Source organism: Antechinus flavipes, chromosome 5, assembly GCF_016432865.1.
Source record: "Antechinus flavipes isolate AdamAnt ecotype Samford, QLD, Australia chromosome 5, AdamAnt_v2, whole genome shotgun sequence".
In the NCBI taxonomy this organism is placed as follows: domain Eukaryota; kingdom Metazoa; phylum Chordata; class Mammalia; order Dasyuromorphia; family Dasyuridae; genus Antechinus; species Antechinus flavipes.
Genome location: NC_067402.1, coordinates 144,969,726 through 144,988,820, shown reverse-complemented (window position 1 = coordinate 144,988,820; position 19,095 = coordinate 144,969,726). Strand labels below are relative to the sequence as shown.

Sequence of the window (19,095 nt, the reverse complement as noted above, 5' to 3'; positions counted from 1 at the left end):
ATACATAGTAAGATACTATCTTAACATATATAGATATATAGATGGGATGTATTGTAGGATAAGAGAGACTGAAAGAGAAAGTGTATTTATTATGGCCTCATAGGACTCAAGAAAGGCTTCAAAGAGGAACAACATCTTGAAGGATTTTGACAGAAATGAGAGAGGAAGACATTCTATTCAGAGCAGATAGCATAAATGAACAAACCAAGGTAGGAAAAGATGAAGCATATCTAAGAACAGTGAAAACTCAATTTGAATGGAGTATAGAGTATTTGTGAGGAGAGGAGGATTGGATGGATTTGTGGAAAATTAATCTAGAACTCAGTCAGAGACAGATTGGGGAATTTAGTCTACATTTCAGGCAAGAAAGAGCCATTGATAATTTTTGTACAGGGGACTAACATAATCAAATGTATGCTTTAGGAAACTCTGTGGTAATGGCATGCAAACTGAATTGGAAAGGATTCAGATTTGAGGCAGGGAAACCAAGAGGCTACTAAAAATATCCAGGGAGAGTAGTCAGGACCTGAGTGAGGGCTGCGAGATTTGGAATGAAGAGTTCAATGCACTATCCTCAGAAATATCCTGTGGTTGTGACTCTTATAGTTCAATCACATAGACATCCTTCCCTGCAACATTCATATCATACTGTTATAAATTTGCTAACGTGGTCAGGAAAATCTAATGCTTATATATTGGAGGTACAGGATACCTGTTTGCTTTTTTCTAATCCTGTTCCCTTCCATTTCTAAGTCTTTGCTTCTTCTTATCTACATACCTGGAATGAACTTCCTTTCTTTTCAGTCAGCTGAAATCCCTCATTTCCTACAACTCTCCACCAAAGTGTTTCATTAAGTTTCCCCTGATACTGTCACTACCTAGGTTAAAGTGCTCTCAGTGTTGAACTTTCTCAAGATAATTTATCTACATCTCTCCTTTATACTCAGTAGTACCTTTGTTTCACAATTCTTTGCTTATATCTAATTTCCCTCCCATTAAATTGTAAGCTTGATATAACTGGAGTCTATATCTACCACATATTAGGCATTTAATAAATGTTTGCTTAATTGAACTAATTCATTCCACTGGTAGAAAACCAATTGAAAGCACCTGACTGTCTCAATACCTGCAATTGAGTTTGTTCAGCAATACAATTTCAGTGCACTATACTGCCTTATCAACCACTGTTGCTGCCCCATCCTCCTACGTGTAGTGAATAATAAAAAATCATCATCCGGGAGTAATAGCAGCTTTTGCCCTTAACACTGCTGAGATGAGAAAAAAATTGTTAGAAGGACAAAGTTGTGTTTGGGATTCCATTGCTCCTTTCAACAATGGGTGCATCCTGTGTTCATTTCAGCAGCACATATACTAAAATTGGGGATACTGAGAAGATTAGCATGGCTCTTGTGCAAGGATGATATGCAAATTCATGAAATGTCAACATTGGGTATATCCTTTGCTCCAAGACGAGAGTTTAATCACCATGGTTTCCCTTCTCTGTATAGGAATCCTTACTATCTCCACTCTTCACTTATCTCATATTGAATATTAATTGCCCTATATTGTATTTCATTCTCCTAGAAACTAAAGAACAACTAAGCAAAGTTTGAAGTGAGCTGGGGTGGGAGTGGGGGGAGAGAATTGTTTGTTTGATGTGGGTCTTTTGCTTCTTTTATTTTGTTCTTTTGATACCCATACTACATCAGTAATTACCTAAATTCTCCACATTGCTTGACATGTAGAGATCTAACCTGCTCTAGAATCCAGATCACTTTAAGCTGGAGAAGAACCCAACTAATTTCTGAGTCTATTGTTGTGAGTCCTCTCAAAAAAAAAGGGGGGGGGGTTAGTGTCTTTACCATATCTATTTTGAGAGATAATTTTTTTATCTTGTTCTTGTCCTTGTGATAGATTTGTTTAGCTCCTTTTGAGATATGTTTCAGTTTGATTCAAAAAGCACTATTTGCCCACCTGTCAAGCTTTTCAAGATCTTACTCTCCATTCTCCTTATTGTTCCTTTGCTTTTTAAGAGAAAAAGAAATAAGGACAAAAATACACCAAGTGTAAGTGGTAATCCACACAGTATAATTCTTAATAAGTAATATTAGAGTTTAAATAGGAGCAGTTAAAAAAAAAAGAGCCCTTGTTCTATAGCAAATGTTCAATAGCTGATGAGTCTCATGACTGAACAAGCTTCTAATGCTTGCCAAACACATTGCTCCAAAAGATCATTTTTTCCAAAAATGTCATTTGGCATGTATTTTATTGTGAATTAAGTAAATTTTACTTTAAGCTAAATATTGTGACTCATGCACCTGGAAATAAAAACAGATATGTATTCAAACAGTTACAAAAAGCTTTTCCATAAATATTAAACAGTTCTAACCATGGTATAAAATTTGTATTTAATTAAACTTTAATTCTTTGAGGAGCTTTTAAAATTATATCACCTACAAATTTTAATTTCTCCTCTGTGTACAAAGTAGGGTCCAACTGTTCTTTCTATTGTCATTTCTCAAAGAGCTCCTTGATGTTGCAAAGAACATCAAGAACAAAGTGAGTAATGTCCAAATGTTGTTGAACAAATCCACTTCAGTTGTCAATTCATTGTCCTTAGTTTTATCCACTGACACTCTCAAAATAATTGGTTTTATTTATTGATGAGGAGGTTTTCTATATATTTATATTTTTAGATAACTTTTGTACCAACTCATGAAATCATAGTGAATGAGGAAATTGATCTAACATCTACATTTGAAAATCAAAGTGGATGGAAACCATATTATTACCTAGATTAAGACATTTACTTGGTTGGGCAGCCATTTGAGTTAGTATTAAAGAAATGCAACACATGAATAAAACATGGGTCTAAAACTGAGTCATAGGAAGAAATTGAATTGGACTAATTTGGGAAAATGCTTAGTTCCCAAACTGACTAACAATGGGAAAGATAATTTGTTTAAAATCGATATTTTCTTAATGATGCAACATAGCTGTAAAACATAGAACATAATGATTCTAAAATGGCTAAAACTATAAATTAACTTAAGATTAATGGAAAGACACCTGTTTGATATAAACAGGATTGTGTTTCACTAGCAACTTGCATGCAATATGTAGATTGAAAACTGCCATTCAGGATATATATTTCTAGTAAGAGTTGTAACCTGATCACATATAAAGAAGGAGAAACAAGTTAGGCATTTCCAGTAGTGCATGTGAGCCACAGGATGAAAAGAATAAAAAGGCATGGAGGAAGAAGTTGCATCCTTCTTTGGTGAAGGAAGCATTCACTGCAGTTATATCATATATCACCAAAAGTTTCACAAGATCAATTAAAATTTGTTTTTCTCTTTGAAAGCTTCCTGCCTTGGACTACTTAAACTAATGTACATAAATAAAAAAATTTCCAGGTGAAATGTATTATTTCTTTGTTTTGAAACAGTTGTTGTACTGGTCCTATCCATGCCATTATGATGGAATGAAAAGGTTTGGGGATTGTCAAAAAAAAAAAAAAAAACCTGGGTTCAGGCTCTATCACTAATTAGCCTGTGCCGTTAGACAAATTACTCTTAGCCTCAGTTTTTTTAAACCATCATAAGAGAGAGCAGGTAATCATTTTATATGCATCCAGCCAATTAACGTGCATTCATTTATTAAGTTTTCACTAATGCCTTTACAATCATAGCAGCCATGGCAAGTTCTCATCTGTATGTTTTATTCTTGCAAGTCTCTAACTCCTCTAAATCTTTTATCCTGGCTCAAATTTCAAAGTGATTATTCTTAAATTTTCCTTGCCAGAACCGTGCCTTGCCTTTCCACTATTTCTGATTCTGTCTCCTGGGTAATGAACTAGCTCCAAACTTAATACTGTCAGGGCATGTCCTTGCAGACCCCAAGGAAACCTTTCAGATGTAGCTGGTCTGTCCCCAGTCAACATGCAACACATCTTCTATTTATTTCTGTTGTAAAGGAACTTTACTTTTTTCATTTGTAAAAAGTTGGCCCCAATCCCCTCGAAGGTCACATCTAATTTTAAATCTGTGTTCTTGCCGATCCTATGAAAGTCAGATGTTTGTTTATCAGATTTTCTCAAAGTGGACACGTCTGGTATTTTGTCCTTAACCATCTTATTTTAAATCTTACAGTCATAAAAAAACTTAACACACCTATATAAGCAGTAGAATTACTGTTCCAGAAGAATCTCCTCCCAGCGAGATGACTCTTTACAAGTACATATTTAATGGCATTCCTTAATGTTGTTAGAGCTTATAATGCTCTAATACCCTATGCATTACTGATATTGATCACCATCATCATCACTATTATAAGTGGAAACAAAATAGTATGGCAGATTAGCAAACTCTCCCAAAGCTATGAAATGGAGACTTTCATTAACTTTTGTGAAAAAGCACTAGAAATAAGATAACATGAAAATAGTAGATCTGAACTCTTGGTATGCAAGCTACTTAGTTTCCATTGGAGGCAAAGATTTTTTTAAATCTCTGTAAGAAAAATGTCACAAATGAAAAGCTTCTCCAAGCATGCTTTTAATGTAGAGCATTAAACACTAAAGCAAATTATTGAACGGACATGGGCAAATTATGATTATTCTAATCAAACACATAAATAGAAGGAAATTTGCTAGCTAATGTTTATAACCCAAATCATTAGTCACTAAGTATACTTTTCAGGGGTGTAATGTGGTTAGGGCAGAGCAGAGAAAGCTCGATTTACTAGCTTATTATTCATGGTCTTCCCCCAAACTCTTTCTCTAAGTGCCACACTATGATATAAAGGTGACACTTGGTTTTCAAAAGATATGCTAGCAGAACTCAAATTCTGAAAAACTTTTGGATATGTTTCTGGCTACAAACTATGCATTTGTGATCTATGGATTAGTTTCACTAAAGACAAAGGGACTTCTCCAGAAAGTTGGTTAAAAGACATAGAATCTTATGAAGTAGTTAAAAATATCAGTTTTGGAATGCTCCTTACCCATGGACCACTATTGCCTGACACAAGGACACTATTGAAGGAAATGAACCATATTCAAGTCAAGATGTATGAGAGCAGGGAATGGTGCCTTTTCTAAACTTTGTATCTTCCCCAAGACCTAGCATAGCACTCTACAGAGAAAAGAATTTTAAAAGTATTTGAATTGTTGAACTGAATGTCTATGCTCTTATGGTGAATAAAACATGGATAAATAAAGAAGTCATCATTAAGTTGAAGGACAGGTCATAAGTTTTACTCAGAGACAAAGGGGTTCCTTAAGTTGATCTTATCATTCACTAAGGAAAAATAAGAAGTATCATCTCATGGCTTTTTTCTTGGGATGTTCAAGATTAGCATAAGCAAACAATACCAAGAAAATAATTGTAAATTGTATGCCAGGATTCGTGACAAAATGTTATGAAGAACTTGACCAGATCCACCAGATTAAATTAAAATAAATTAGATGGTCAATGACTTGGAAGTAAAAATAAACATGTTGAAAAATATAGTTCAGAACTAAGAATTAATCTATACATTATGAATGATTCCTTGAAAAATAGTGCTAAATAACCCTGGGCTTGGTAAGTTTATTTTGCTATGATATAGAAAAAAAAATGAAATTGCCATAATTTAATAGAGAGGATATAACTAGTTACCAATAGGGGAGTAAACTGTCCCTGTACAATCAGATCATTGATTACTTAAAGCAAAATTCAAACTAAATTCTCAATGTGAATCATAGACTCTAAGAGGTAGAAGGAATCAGGGGTCCTCAAACTACAGCCGCAGGCCAGATGCGACAGCTGAGAATACAAATGCTTGAACATAGCAACTTCTCCTGACTCAAAGGCCTAATTACCTCAAATAGTCTGTGTCTGGATCATTTTACAAACTTCTCACCCATATCTGTCACATTCTTTTAAACATGACCAGGTTTGTTTATGCATTTCCTACATTGTGATGACCAGGATAAAATATAGTACTCCCAAAATGACCTGACCTGTCTTACTTCCATCATAATAATATGATACCTAGGATTTATGTAGTATGTAATATGTGCCAGACATTATGCTAAACCCTTACAATTATTTTATTTAGTGCTCACAATGACCCTGGGGAAAATAGAGATTAAGTAACTTGTCCAGTGTTACACAGAAATTGTCTAGGACCAAAGATGAATTCAACTCTTCTTGCTTCTAGGCCCAGCACTTTATCTTTTGTTGCCTAATTGCCTTATTTTAGTTACTATGCCTCAATTAAGATAGCCTGGGATAATATTAGCTTCCCGCACCTTTTTTTTTTTTTTGGCTCCATGTGTACTACAGTACCTAGGGAACTTGTCTGACAAGTGAGCCCCAAGAAAAGATATTCCAGAATCAAGGCATTGTCTGTATCAGCACTTACCTATAATCATAGCTCATAAGCTCTAAGCAATAGGCAAATTTTCATCAAGAAGTTAGAGGACCCATTTGATGAACACAAAAGACGTACAATTGTTGTTTAATCATATCTGACTCTTCATGACCCTATTTGGTTGTTGTTTTTTTGCAAAGATTCTGAAGTGGTTTGTCATTTCTTTCTCCAGCTTATTTTGCAGATGAGGAAACTGAGACAGAGTTAAGTCACTTGCCTAGAGTCACTCAGATAAAAACAGTCTGAGACCAGATTTGAACTCAGGAAGATAAATCTTCATAATTGTAGGCCTGGGCTAAATCTGCTGTATCACCTAAATGCCACAGCAATTAAAGAAACAATAAAAACTCCCCTCATGAAAACATGGGACATACTCTCTCATAAGTTATCATGACCCTGGTGAGGGAGAGCGCACCAAAAAAGAACATGTGTGACTGACAAGGACAATGAGAAAAACATGTGGAATTGAGGCAAATGAGATTAAGTGACTTGCCGAGTCACATAGTCAGTCTGAGGCTGGATTTGAGATTAATCATTCTGATTCCAAGGCCAATGCTCTATTCACTGCACCACCAAGCTGTCTTTTCTTTTACTTATTTATGATAGAAGAATTATAGATTAATTCACAGATGTGTAAGGTGTAAGAGTGCGAGGTAAAAGTGTAAAAAATTCTAGAGATTGCAAATTCTTCCTTCATTCTTTCATTCATTCAACAAATGTATGAGACAATTTCAGAGAAGAGAAGCTAAATAGGTGTCAGTGGACCTGGATGGACCCAAATAAATTTAAGAAGTTAGCATGTTCCTCTGTTGAATTCTCCTACATATTTAAAAGGGTCAAAAGTGAGGGAATTGTCCTAAATCCTCCTTATTGAAGAACTTCCTCTTGATCTATCAAAAGGAGAACAAAAAAAATTAGGATAGCTTTAGGGCAAGTCATTTAATTTCTTTGATCTTCAATTCCCTAATTTGCAAAATGAGGAGTTTGGACCACATCAACTCTGAAGTTCCTTTAAATTGTAAGTAACTTGAGCATCACTTATGTGAAAAATAGTATAGCACCTAAAGGAAAATGATAGTTAAATAAATTCACCCCAGAGAGGAATCTGGGCATTTGTCTAGGTGAAATCTAATAGATCTTTATGATAGTCAGGCCAGAGGGAAATACTCAACCATTCTGCAAGACATTATGAAGGAAATGGGCTATCATTCTGAATTCAGTCTCTGCAGGTTGTCTAGAAAGGACCATGAATTGATGCTCTCTGATTTTTTAATCTTTTTGGACAGGCTCATTAGTATAGCTTCACAGGTCTTCCCCACAACAACCAGTCATCTCTAAGATGCCATCTCATCTTATAATAGGTAGCAATGAAATTAATTAATAATTGGCTTTGCATGCCTTCTAATTAAAATGAAATAAATTCTAGAAGTCTGTGATATTTGGTTCTGTGGAAGACCTCTAATGAGCTGATTTGGGAATGATCTTAGAGATGGAGTCTTACCGCTAAGTCAGATATTTTCCATCTCAGGAATCAAAGCATGGCTATAATTCACCTTAGAACATCTCAGAAAAAAATGTGCCTTCCTTGAAAACTGAAACTCTTTTGTTTTTGTTTTTGTAGCCATGGATAAAAAGCATAGTGGCTTACACCTTTTAGATGCTTAATGAGTGTTGGTGGAATTGAATTGAAGTCTCATATGTAAGCTTTCAGTGGTGAACAAATAAGAAGAACAAGCATTACTCCATATTATCTCTGTTATTAGAATAGCTAAATGATACTGTGACGTGCTGTCATGTTTATAAAATCTGGAGGGCTTTTCTTCTCAGAGTCCCTGGAGAACTTTATACACCCACACACATACTGGCTGCCAGAAGAAGACACTCACTCCTTTCCTTCTCTTGCTACTCTTACATTACATTTTCTACATACAAGAGAAATATTCAGGTGTATTATAGATCATTAGTTAATAATTGCTAATCTACACTCAGAATTGGCCATCCAAGTAGCGCAATTGATAGAGAGCTGGGCCTGATGTCAGGAAGATTCATCTTTCTGTCTTCAAATCTGGTTTCAGACACTTACTGAGTGATCTCAAATTACTTAACTTATTTGTCTCAGTTTCCTTATGTGTAAAATTATCTGGAGAAAGAAATAGGCAACCATTCTGATATCGCTGACAAGAAAACCTCAAATAGGATCATGAAGAGTCAGACATGACTGAAAAGCAACTGAACAACAACATTCAGAACTAAGAGAGAAAAATGGAAATTGATCATTGAGTGGAATAGCATGAACTGTTGGTACAAAGTCCCTTAAATTGAGGAATATCAAATATTAAAATTTAGTACTTGGAATGACTTGAGGGACAAAAAGGTAGGAATCTAACATGTAGAAAGATTGTCATAAAATTCCTTTTCTTGTGCTATGAACTAAAGAAGGGGATCACAAAGATTTTGTGTTTAGGAACTATATCTATGGATTTCATTGGTATCCAAAGCTCCTGGATGCAGCAAATCCCTCTATCAAAGCAAGTTGGCATCATCTTCTCAACTTAGAGAGTTTCCTAGAGCACTGAGAAATTAAGTGATTTTCCCAGGACTTCTTAGCTATTGTGTATTAGAGAAGAGACCTAAATAAAGATCTCCTAGTTTAATGTGCAAGAAGAGACTATCCTTCAGCATCCCTAAAACTATTTTGAAACCATCCGTAGGAACTATATATGTTTTTTCACAAATGAACATGCCTTCTAATAAAGAAAGGTACAAGACAGAGGGAGAAAAATAAATGGAAACAGGCAGAAATTAAAGAAGGGATTTTGATAGAATTCTTTCAGATGAAATAAAGAGATCAGGATCATAAGATAAAAAGATCTAGAAAGAATCTTGAGGGCTACATAATCTAAATCCCTCATTTTATAAATAAGGAAACTAAGGCCCAGAGAAATGAAAGAGTTAGGATTCAAATGGAATTTCTCTGACTTCCAAGACTCTAAGAATAGAGAAAAATTAGACTAGTTCTGTTTGGCTCCATAAAGTAGATATGGGAACAATAGATGGGGTTTGCAAAGAGGTAGATTTAGACTTAATTTAAAGGAATGTTTTCTAACAACTAGAGTTGTTCAAGTGTAGGGTGTCTCAGAAGGTTGAGAGTTCTCCATCACTGAAAATAATTCAAGAAATTACTAGTTGAAGACTTCTTACTAAAGAGAAGATTCCTGTTTAGGTATGGATTGGAATAGATACATCAAAAGTTCTATGAGATTATTGTCACTTAATGTTTCTGGATTTTTATCAAGTACTACCTTGTAGTCAAGGCTGCCTAATAAAACAATTAAAAGATATTGTGACAAGGAACCAGACCTGGGACTTCATTGCTATAGAACATTTCCATATGAGAAAGATACCTACTCTGAAATGTATAATCTTAGAAAATTTCCTGAGAATATGAGAAGTTTAGAGACTTGCCACAGAACACAGAACCTGCATGTAACAGAAGTGGGACTTAAGTTTAGTTCTTGCTCATTTCAAGAATCACTGGCTATCGAGGGGAAAAAAAAAACGAAACATAAGTGATTGCAAGGGATAATGCTGTGTAAAAATTATCCTGGCATGGATTCTGTCAATACAAAGTTATTATTAAATAAAATAAAATTAAAAAAAATTAAAAAAAAAGAATCACTGGCTATCTCCTACTCCATCCTGCGTTTCATGATATCACTGTTAACTAATAAAATGGCTAAAAAATCTCATGATTATGGAATGCAAAGGAAATATTCCATATCAATGCTAAGTATGTACATAAAGCACATTATTACTTTATCCAAACTTGTTACCTTCTCCTATTAATTTACATTTCATTTCTGTCCTCTTGCTTAAGCTATTTCTATGTCTGGAATATTTCTTCCCCTTCTCTTCACTTACCGAATTCCCTACTACTCCTTTATAACTTAAATAACGCCTCCTCTATAAATCTTTCCCTGATCTCTCCAGCTAATCTAACCCAATCTGATTTTTTTTCATTTCTCTAATCCATTTATATAGCCTTGTGTATTATAATCTATGTCTCTTATCCTATAGTGGGTTGTAAGCTCCCTGGGCAGAAAACATATCTTGCCTAAACTTTGGATCTGTCCTCATACCTAGTACCAAGGACAATGCTTAGTGGTTAAGCCCTTAATACTTATTTTTTTGGTTTTTCATAATTCTTAAACTTAAATTAGTCTACCCAAAGAGGATATTTCCTTGCCAAAGACTATGCACACCTAACACATGAATTTCTCCCATTTTCTTTTCATTGACATGTACTAACCATCTGGCTTGTGGTGAATGCTGTAGAATGCCCCTGGGAGGTACAAATGTGTTAAATGCTAAGTAGAATGTCCTTTGGGGAGATACAGATGTGGGGTGAATGCTATAAAATGCCTTCTGGGGAGATATAAATGACACTGAAAGTACAGCCCTTGCCCTGAAAGAGTTTCTAAAAATTAAAGATGGAAAAGAGCTTGGAGAGCCCCTAGTCTAGTCCTCTAATTTTACATTTGAGGAAATTAACATCATAGAGAAAAAGTAACTAGTCCAAAAGGGTAATGGACACTAAACACCTAAGCCAAAATTGGAATTCAGATCTTCTGACTCTTCCACTAGTGTTCTTCTATGAAACCATTTTAATAGACAAAGTCAGAAAAAACTATTTATCTATGTCTGACCAATAATGTCCTCAGATGGACTATCCAGTCCCACAATATGTACACTTTGAGGCTGAGGGACAATATCTTATAAAAGGGAGTCTACTAAGAATTCATATTTGATAGTAAAAATTAGGTTTGTATATCTGTAGCATTATTCCTGCTGAAGGTGTGGTAAAACCTCTGAGAAAATTACATATGGCAGAAGGAGCATATGTCCAATGCTGGAGTTGGGTTGGAGTGCAGCCACAATCATAATGGGGCCAAGTGAATAACACTTCATGGGGTAGATATTGAAGGGGAACTTTAGCCTACAGAAATAATGAAGATCTATTATGGGATTCATAAAAGAAGAAAATAAGACCATGTTTTAAAAGACTACATGCAGAAGCTTTTTGCCTACCAAACAGCCTAGTGACATGCAGTTTCTCCATCTCCAGATGATGAAAATATCAACTAACTATGGCTCTTAGACTGACAGGTATTTCAAATCAAGAGTTGATGTTCTTTGCCATTTAGGTGATAATACTTCTGGAGTGATTTTAAAAATATGACTAGATGTAGGGAGTAAATTACAAGATGTATAGAAATAAGATATTCAAGAGATTAAAACTCCTTAAGAGAAAATGACTGTGCAACATCTACTCTGTAATGGTTTTACAATGGGCAACAGATTACAAGTGTATGGAGTATATGGGGAGAATTGTGGAGTGAAATATAAAGTGTTAGTAAAAGCAAAAGTTAAAAAAAAAAGAAAGAAAGAAAAAAGATTGCTGTGAAACATTTAAATAATACACAGAAGAAAGTTCATAAGAAGGGCAAAAACAGGCAGGGCAATGTGATTGTTACCCTGTTAAAATCAATATATACCTTTTAAAATCAAGTTGTACATAATATAAAGATTTATAGTTTCATACACATCATTCTCTTTTTTCTGTTCTTTGTACCTAGATGTAGTCATGATTTTGATGTTCATAATTTTTTTAATTTTAAAAGAAAATGTTGACAGAAACAAAAACACCAACAATAATGTTATGAAGTTGCTCCTCTGTGCTGAGATTTCAATAGCTCCCACTATAACCAGGGGTTTTTGTTTATAAAGGATAAATGAAAAAAGGAGCATATGATATGATCCCTGCCCTATAGGTACATGTGGATGCCTATATTTAAGGGCATATAATCTAATTGTAGAGAGAAAATACAAATATATTTGTATCAGCAGAGAACAATAAAAATTTGCTTTTATATTACACCTTGAAGTTTATAAAGTAAGAGTTCAGATTAGAGCATGACAAGTTTAATGTGTCTCTGAATTTGAAATATTCACTAGGCAATTGATGATTCAGGCCTGAAACTCAGGGGAAAAAACTGAGATTAAACATATAGGTCTTGGAGTCATCTGCTTAGAAATAGCCATTAAACCAATGAGACCTAATAAGATTACTAAGAGACTGTGTGTGTGTGTGGAGAAGAAAAGAAATCCTCAAACTTTTGGAGAATATTCATAATTGTTGCTATTCAGTCGTTCTAGTTGTATGAACTTTGTCACTCCATTTGGGGTTTTCTTGGCAAAGATCGTAGAGTGATTTGCCACTTCCTTCTCCAGTTCATTTTACAGATAAGGAAACTGAGGTAAACAGGATTCAGTGACCTGCCCAGGGTCACACAGTTGGTAAGTATCTGAGACTGTATTTAAACTCAGAGTTTTCTGACTCCTGGCTCAAATTCCAACCACGTGCCACCTAATCACCCCTCACCTATAATTAGGAGATGCGATTTGGACAAGCTGGCAAAGGAGACTGAGAAAGAATAGACAAAATAGGTGGGAGATGGATGACAGGAAAGGAGTGCTATGAAAATCCAAAAAAGAGGGGGATCAACAGACTGGAATGCAACAGATTTGTTGAGAAGGATTAGGATTAAGGGAGGGAGAGACTATCTAAATTGGAATTTAAGAAATCACTGATAACATTGGAGAGAGCAATTTCAGATGAATGATGAGGTCAGAATACCGATTGCAAGGGGGGTTCAAAAACAAGTGATTAGAGAGGAAATCGAGTGAATATATAATGATAGATGCACTGTAAGTATGTAAATAAGTTTTTCAAGGAAGGGAAGGGATAGAGAAGATATGATAGCTGGGGGCTGGTTGAACAGAATTTGATGAAGTTTTTTAAGCATCAAGGGGACTCAGGCATATTGGAGGAAATAAGGAAGAAAATAATTGAAGCATTGGTTTAGAGATTAGAAACTGGACAAGGGGAAAATTATTGAAGGTGCCATCTGCTCACAAAGAAAGGGCATGAGATTAATTACACAGGTAGAAAAAATTGTCCTTGACAAGAAGGGCCACCTCTTTCTCACAGATGGGAGGAAGGAGTAAAGTGTGGAAATCTCAAAGGTTTTTGAGGTAAAATTATTGAGAAAAGAAGAAACTCATGTCTAATATTCGCAATTTATAGTATAATGTCAAGACAGTTTTGACTCCCTAAGTTCCATTCAGTGATATAGGAATAGGAATGGTGAAAGCATACGATGGGAGTAATACAGAACTGACATCTGGCAAGAGAAAAGTAGTAGATATATCTTCTCTTGCCAGGCGTCAGTCCTGGATTATTCCTGGCACCATCCTGAGAATCTAATTTGGTGTCGTTAGCCACAATTCCACAAAACATGAATAATATCTTGATTTATTACAAAAGAAAGAAGGTGCATGTGAGAACTCCTCATAGCAAGTACAAAGGAACCCATAATACAGGCAGAGCCTTGGGTATTTTTTGTTAGAGCAGAAATGGGAAATTACTGGAGGAGAAGGAAGGGGAAGGGGAGAAATTCCTTAGAGCTGAGTCTTGAGCAAAGTAAAGCATGAGTGGATCCCTCCAAGGAATTGTTAGAACATGAAGGCAGTAGGACGGACTTGCTTCTGTGAAAAGTCCCAGGTACCCAAATAGTTTGTCAGACAGAGTTAGGTAGTACAGACTTATAGCTGACCTGACTTCAAGGGCACTGGGAATTTAATGGAGTTCAATTGCAAAAGATAACATATTAATTTAGATGGGATTTCACCTCTGGAAATTAAGGTGACTCAAGAAAACAAATTCAGAGGGCCCTTCACAATGCCTTGTCAAATAGTTGGTATTCAATTCCACATTTATGTATCCCCATAACCAACCAACCAACCTCCTCAACTCCCAGGCCACAAAAGTCTAATTAAGGGCAGCTTTTAAGAGGAAAAAAGAAGGAAGATCATGGGGTCCTAAATCTAGAGTAAAGCAGGCCCTTAGACGTCATTTAGTACCAAGAGTTTGCAATCTTTTTAGTCCCTCTTCCAGCTGGCTCTCAGTAAAACCATACTACATAACCCTGTGTAATATAAAAGGAAATAAATTCTAGAGTTCATCATGCTTATATAAATTAGAAAAAAATAAAATTTAAAAAAGCATAAATGGTATTACTTATAAACTTACTTATAAACTCTCTCCTCTTTCATTACCATTCAATTACTAAAATATTTCTTATGATGAAAATATGCACTACAGAGGATGGTACATTAGTGCCATGAGGACTGAGTTCAGCATTGATCCCAAATATATTTAGAAATTACTCTTTCCATTCTCGAAACTTTTTACCCAGAACTTTTTACATTGTATATTTCTCCAGAAGCTTGCCCAACTCAGCATGATCACCTGTAAACTGCTCTTCTCCTTCTAGCCAAGAAAAAGACTGCAGCTTAGTCTAGTGGATGCAGAACTAATTTGTAGCTTGGCATCCCCCCAAATCCATGGTCCCAGATACATTCCATCAAACTCTGGTGCCAACAGATCCCATTCAGAGCTGGATGATGATGGCTCTCTAGTGACAGTACTTTTTGCCCACCACTTAAACTTAATTGGGAGCAACTTCCTGCATGACAAGCCTCCCATTAAAAAAAAAATTTCAGGATGACACCTAAAATCTGTCCATTCACTCAATGCCAAGAAATTCCTGACTCATTTCCAAGGGAAAAACAACTTGTGGAACCAACAAGTAGGCAGTTCCAACTCCCCTAGAACTGTAACTCCACATGCTATTTAATTAATAGGTTTCTTACTCAATTGAATTATTTAAGAAAGGGAATGGGAAGGCAGAGGCTTGGTCCATAGGCTGCCCTCTACTCTGCTCTGTTGTCTTCATTGACTATTTCATTTGCAGAACTTGACCAGGGGGATTTCTTTTTACAATTCCAATGGGATTTTGCTCCTTCTTGGATAATGCCAGAATAAGAATTGTTTAGAACTCAAATACATTACTAAGTCTAGGGGGACTTAAGTAGGATGCTGAAAGTATGTCATATTTTGAATCGTGTATTCTTTTGGTAAGGCTCCCAAGGGGGATTGTCAAGTCTCCATCATTGGAGTTATTTAGGAAGACACCAGATAAATAGCTACAATGAATTCCTTGGTCATTTACCCACCTGAAGATGGAAAATTGGAACAGATGATTTTCTGAGATTTCCTCCTGGTCTAGAGCCTACTAATATAAAAAGTGCTTTAAACTTTGCAAATCTCTATCTATAACCCTTGAACCTTATAATAATGTTGCAAGGTAACTACTAGTACAGAGGAACTGAGAACTTTTGGGAGATAATTCTAAATAGATTTTCCTTATACTACTATACAATTTATTTTATGAATTAAAGACATTATTCTACAAAGGGGCCCATAGGTTTTACCATTATATCAAATCTCCTTAAATCAGGGTTTTATCTAGTCAAGCTAACTCCTTTACAATTAAAAAAAAACTTTACAATTCCTAACTACCCAAAACTGTGTAGTTCAATTTCTCCCACCTTGAAGACCTCATACTTGGTATTTTCCTCACTTAGTCAGCAACATTCCTTAGTTCTTTTCTCAAAATACCTTATTTTCTTCTTAAACAATAGCAACAACAACATCCCAAATTGCTCAAAACTCACCTGATCTGGAGGATCTTGTCTTACAGCATTTACCCATGATTTCTTCATAGACTTCAGCAACACATAACATTTAGATATATGTATCAGTGCAGTTAGGCTATCATGGACTTAATACAGTTTTTCTTATCATTTTTTTAGTTGTACGAGGTATTTTTTTTGGTCTGAACTGCTTCTCCCATAAGATTATGGGTTCTTTGTGTCCAAGACTTCAAGTTCTTTCCTTTTTATATCCACTCAATACATAGTGTGTGCATCCAGTAAATGTTTTTGGCTAGTGAAGATTCTTGTGAATACAGATAATGGTATACACAATAGTAACAGGCACAGCTTACACTATTATCTTCTCAGCATGGCAGCTTTGACTACAGAAAGTAAATAAAAGTTTGAGCTGGGAATTATTCAATGTATACAGTTGTGAGTAGCATCCATAGAGAGCATTCTCAGGGGTGACCCCTTAAGTACCACAGTCACAGGCATAATGAAGCATCCAATACTTTGGATCATCACAAGTGACTCTTATATGGACAGAGCTGCACAATGAATTTCATTATGCAGAATTACATGTAGTATAGAATTTTGTTGTAAGCAATTGACTGAAGATGATTTCATTGAGCACTTACAGAATACATTTGTTATAGACTATCTTTTGCTGCAATGGGTGACCTACCTGTATTAGAAAACATTATCTTTTCTCCTGCCTTTCTTTATCTTTCATTTAAACCAAGCTCTAGCTACACTCCCATTCAGTGCTGGTTTCCTTGGTTACCAATGACTTTCTGTTATTCATTTGTGGATTTTGGGTGTTAAACAAAATATCTCCCTGCTTTTGTGTTGCCTTGACAAAGGTTAGAGGTAGCGATTATACTTTTTTGTCTCGAGAAAAGCAATGCATTTTTTTCCAGTAAGATTATTACAGTGAAAATAGGCTAGCAAATGACTTGCTTGAATTTTCATTATTGAAGAAGACTTATTTCTTTTCGTCATAGGTTTGAGGATTTTTGACATTTGATTTAGAATGCTATAATCAGCCTGGCTGTGCTGAAAGGATCATTTAGGCCTTTCTATACAAACAAAATGGCTTAAGTGTCGTTTATTTTTTCATTTAAGTCTATATAATATACTTGAATTACCCAAATTTGATGTAAATAACAATAGTAGCTTGCTTTTGCAAGAATATTGGATGGGTAGCAAATTTTTTTTATCTGCCATTTATGTACCAAAAGTATCTTCACCCCCATTTTACAAATGAGAACACTGAGGCTCAGAGAAATGTGAAGTGACAGACTCAGGACCACCACAGTTATGGAGGTTCAAAGTAAGAATCTGAATCCACATCTTGATTCTGAGGCCAGGGGTCTTTTCAATATAGAATACTAAAACCTGGGAAAAGTAGAGATGTGAACCACACTTATCTTTACATTAATGTTAAGTATTGTTCCACTCAATAATGTGTTAAAATGAGCTTAACACAAGTGAATGATAATTAAGCATGTAAAGGGCACATCTTTTCTACACAGCAAGTCATGGTGGTGGATTATATTGCGAGATATGTAATCTAAAAAAAAATCAAGTTTTGCAGTAATACTTCCAGAGATGCAGCCTGTGTCAAAAGTTTTCACATTCATAAGATTAAGCCAGAAGAAATATCATTTAGAGATCCTTTGATTTAGCATCCTCATGTGAGGAATGAGGAAAAAGAAATGAAAAGAAAGAAAATAATAAGTCCCCAAACCAGTTGGTAGAAGAGTTCACACTAGACTGCCCTCCTTTTGACTCACTGTCCAATGGTTTGTAGTTTCTTCTGCATTCTGTGCTATCTCTGTTCGTGCTTCCTATGTCTTTGGACACTTTATTCTTTTTCACTTTATTTTATTTTGATTTTTTTCTCAAAAGTATTTTATTCCCCCAAATATATGTAAAGGTAGTTTTCAACATTTTTTTGGTAGAACTTTGTTCCAAATTGTTCTCCCTCCCTCCCTTTTCTCCCCTTTCCTCAAGAGAGCAACCAACCTGATATAGATTAAACATATACAATCCTTATTTCCATGTTTGTCATGTTGGGGCACTTTACTCTTAAAAAAAGAACTTTTACTTTCTGTTTTCATGGTATATTCCTATTTATTATGTAACATGTCTATTTTGATGTTTCATTATGGAAAAGTTGTAACTCTAGAATAGTGGTGCTGTTATAATATATTAAATTATACTACCTTCAAATTCTATCTTCAATGTTCCTCCCTCTTCCCTCAAAAAGAAGGCTCCCTTGGATGTGATGTCTAATAATAACAATATATTAGCTAAATATTTACTCATTTTCGTCACATTTCAACATGACTTATTTGTGCCTAAGGATATGTTCCTTCTCAATATCACTATTCTGAAGAGTTCTATATTAATTTAACATTCATAGAGAATGCTTTAATTTTTAAAACACTTCATTCCATTTTATGATTTTTATAATGATCCCAAGGTAATCTCTATGTCCATATTCTTAAAATTAGATGGCATGTTTATTGAAGATTTTCATTATATTTCAGGATTTCTACACTCCACAGCACCAAAGGATCGTTAGAGCAACTGAAGCCAGCCTAAAAGCTCTAGGAAAGGAAACTGCAAAGAACTGTCTTTAGTGACACTTAAGCATATTCAAATTATACATATATAAAGTCTCTGAAAATGCAAAACTTAAAAATTAACACTTTGGACTTGAGTTACTCAGAAGAATAATCATTTGGCATATGTATGCAAGTAAGTGCATATACACACAAATATATATGAGGGAGACAGCATGGTATGGCAGATGGCTTTAATGTACCAAGAAAGGTACATTAGCTCAAGTTCTGTCTCTGACACATATTGGATGTTTCCCTTAGCAAGTTACATAGCTTCTCGAGGTCTCAAACCGTACTCACAAACATTAAATTAAAGGAGTTGCAAACATCCATGAATCAGATTATAATGTAATTGGAAAATACTTAAAATAAGAGTACAATAGAATATAGATAATGTTAATATGTGTTTTCTTAATATGCAGCTAGCAGG

The 19,095-nt window shown here is 35.1% G+C and overlaps 1 protein-coding gene and 1 non-coding gene across 4 annotated transcripts in view; both read left to right on the top strand.

Moving 5' to 3' along the window:
- LHFPL3 (LHFPL tetraspan subfamily member 3) overlaps positions 1–19,095 on the top strand; it is a 718,932-nt gene that overhangs the window by 378,461 nt on the left and 321,376 nt on the right. The window lies entirely within an intron of this gene.
- Positions 1,348–1,452, top strand: LOC127539557 (U6 spliceosomal RNA). Its single transcript, XR_007947984.1, has one exon. It is a non-coding gene; the product is annotated as a U6 spliceosomal RNA (small nuclear RNA).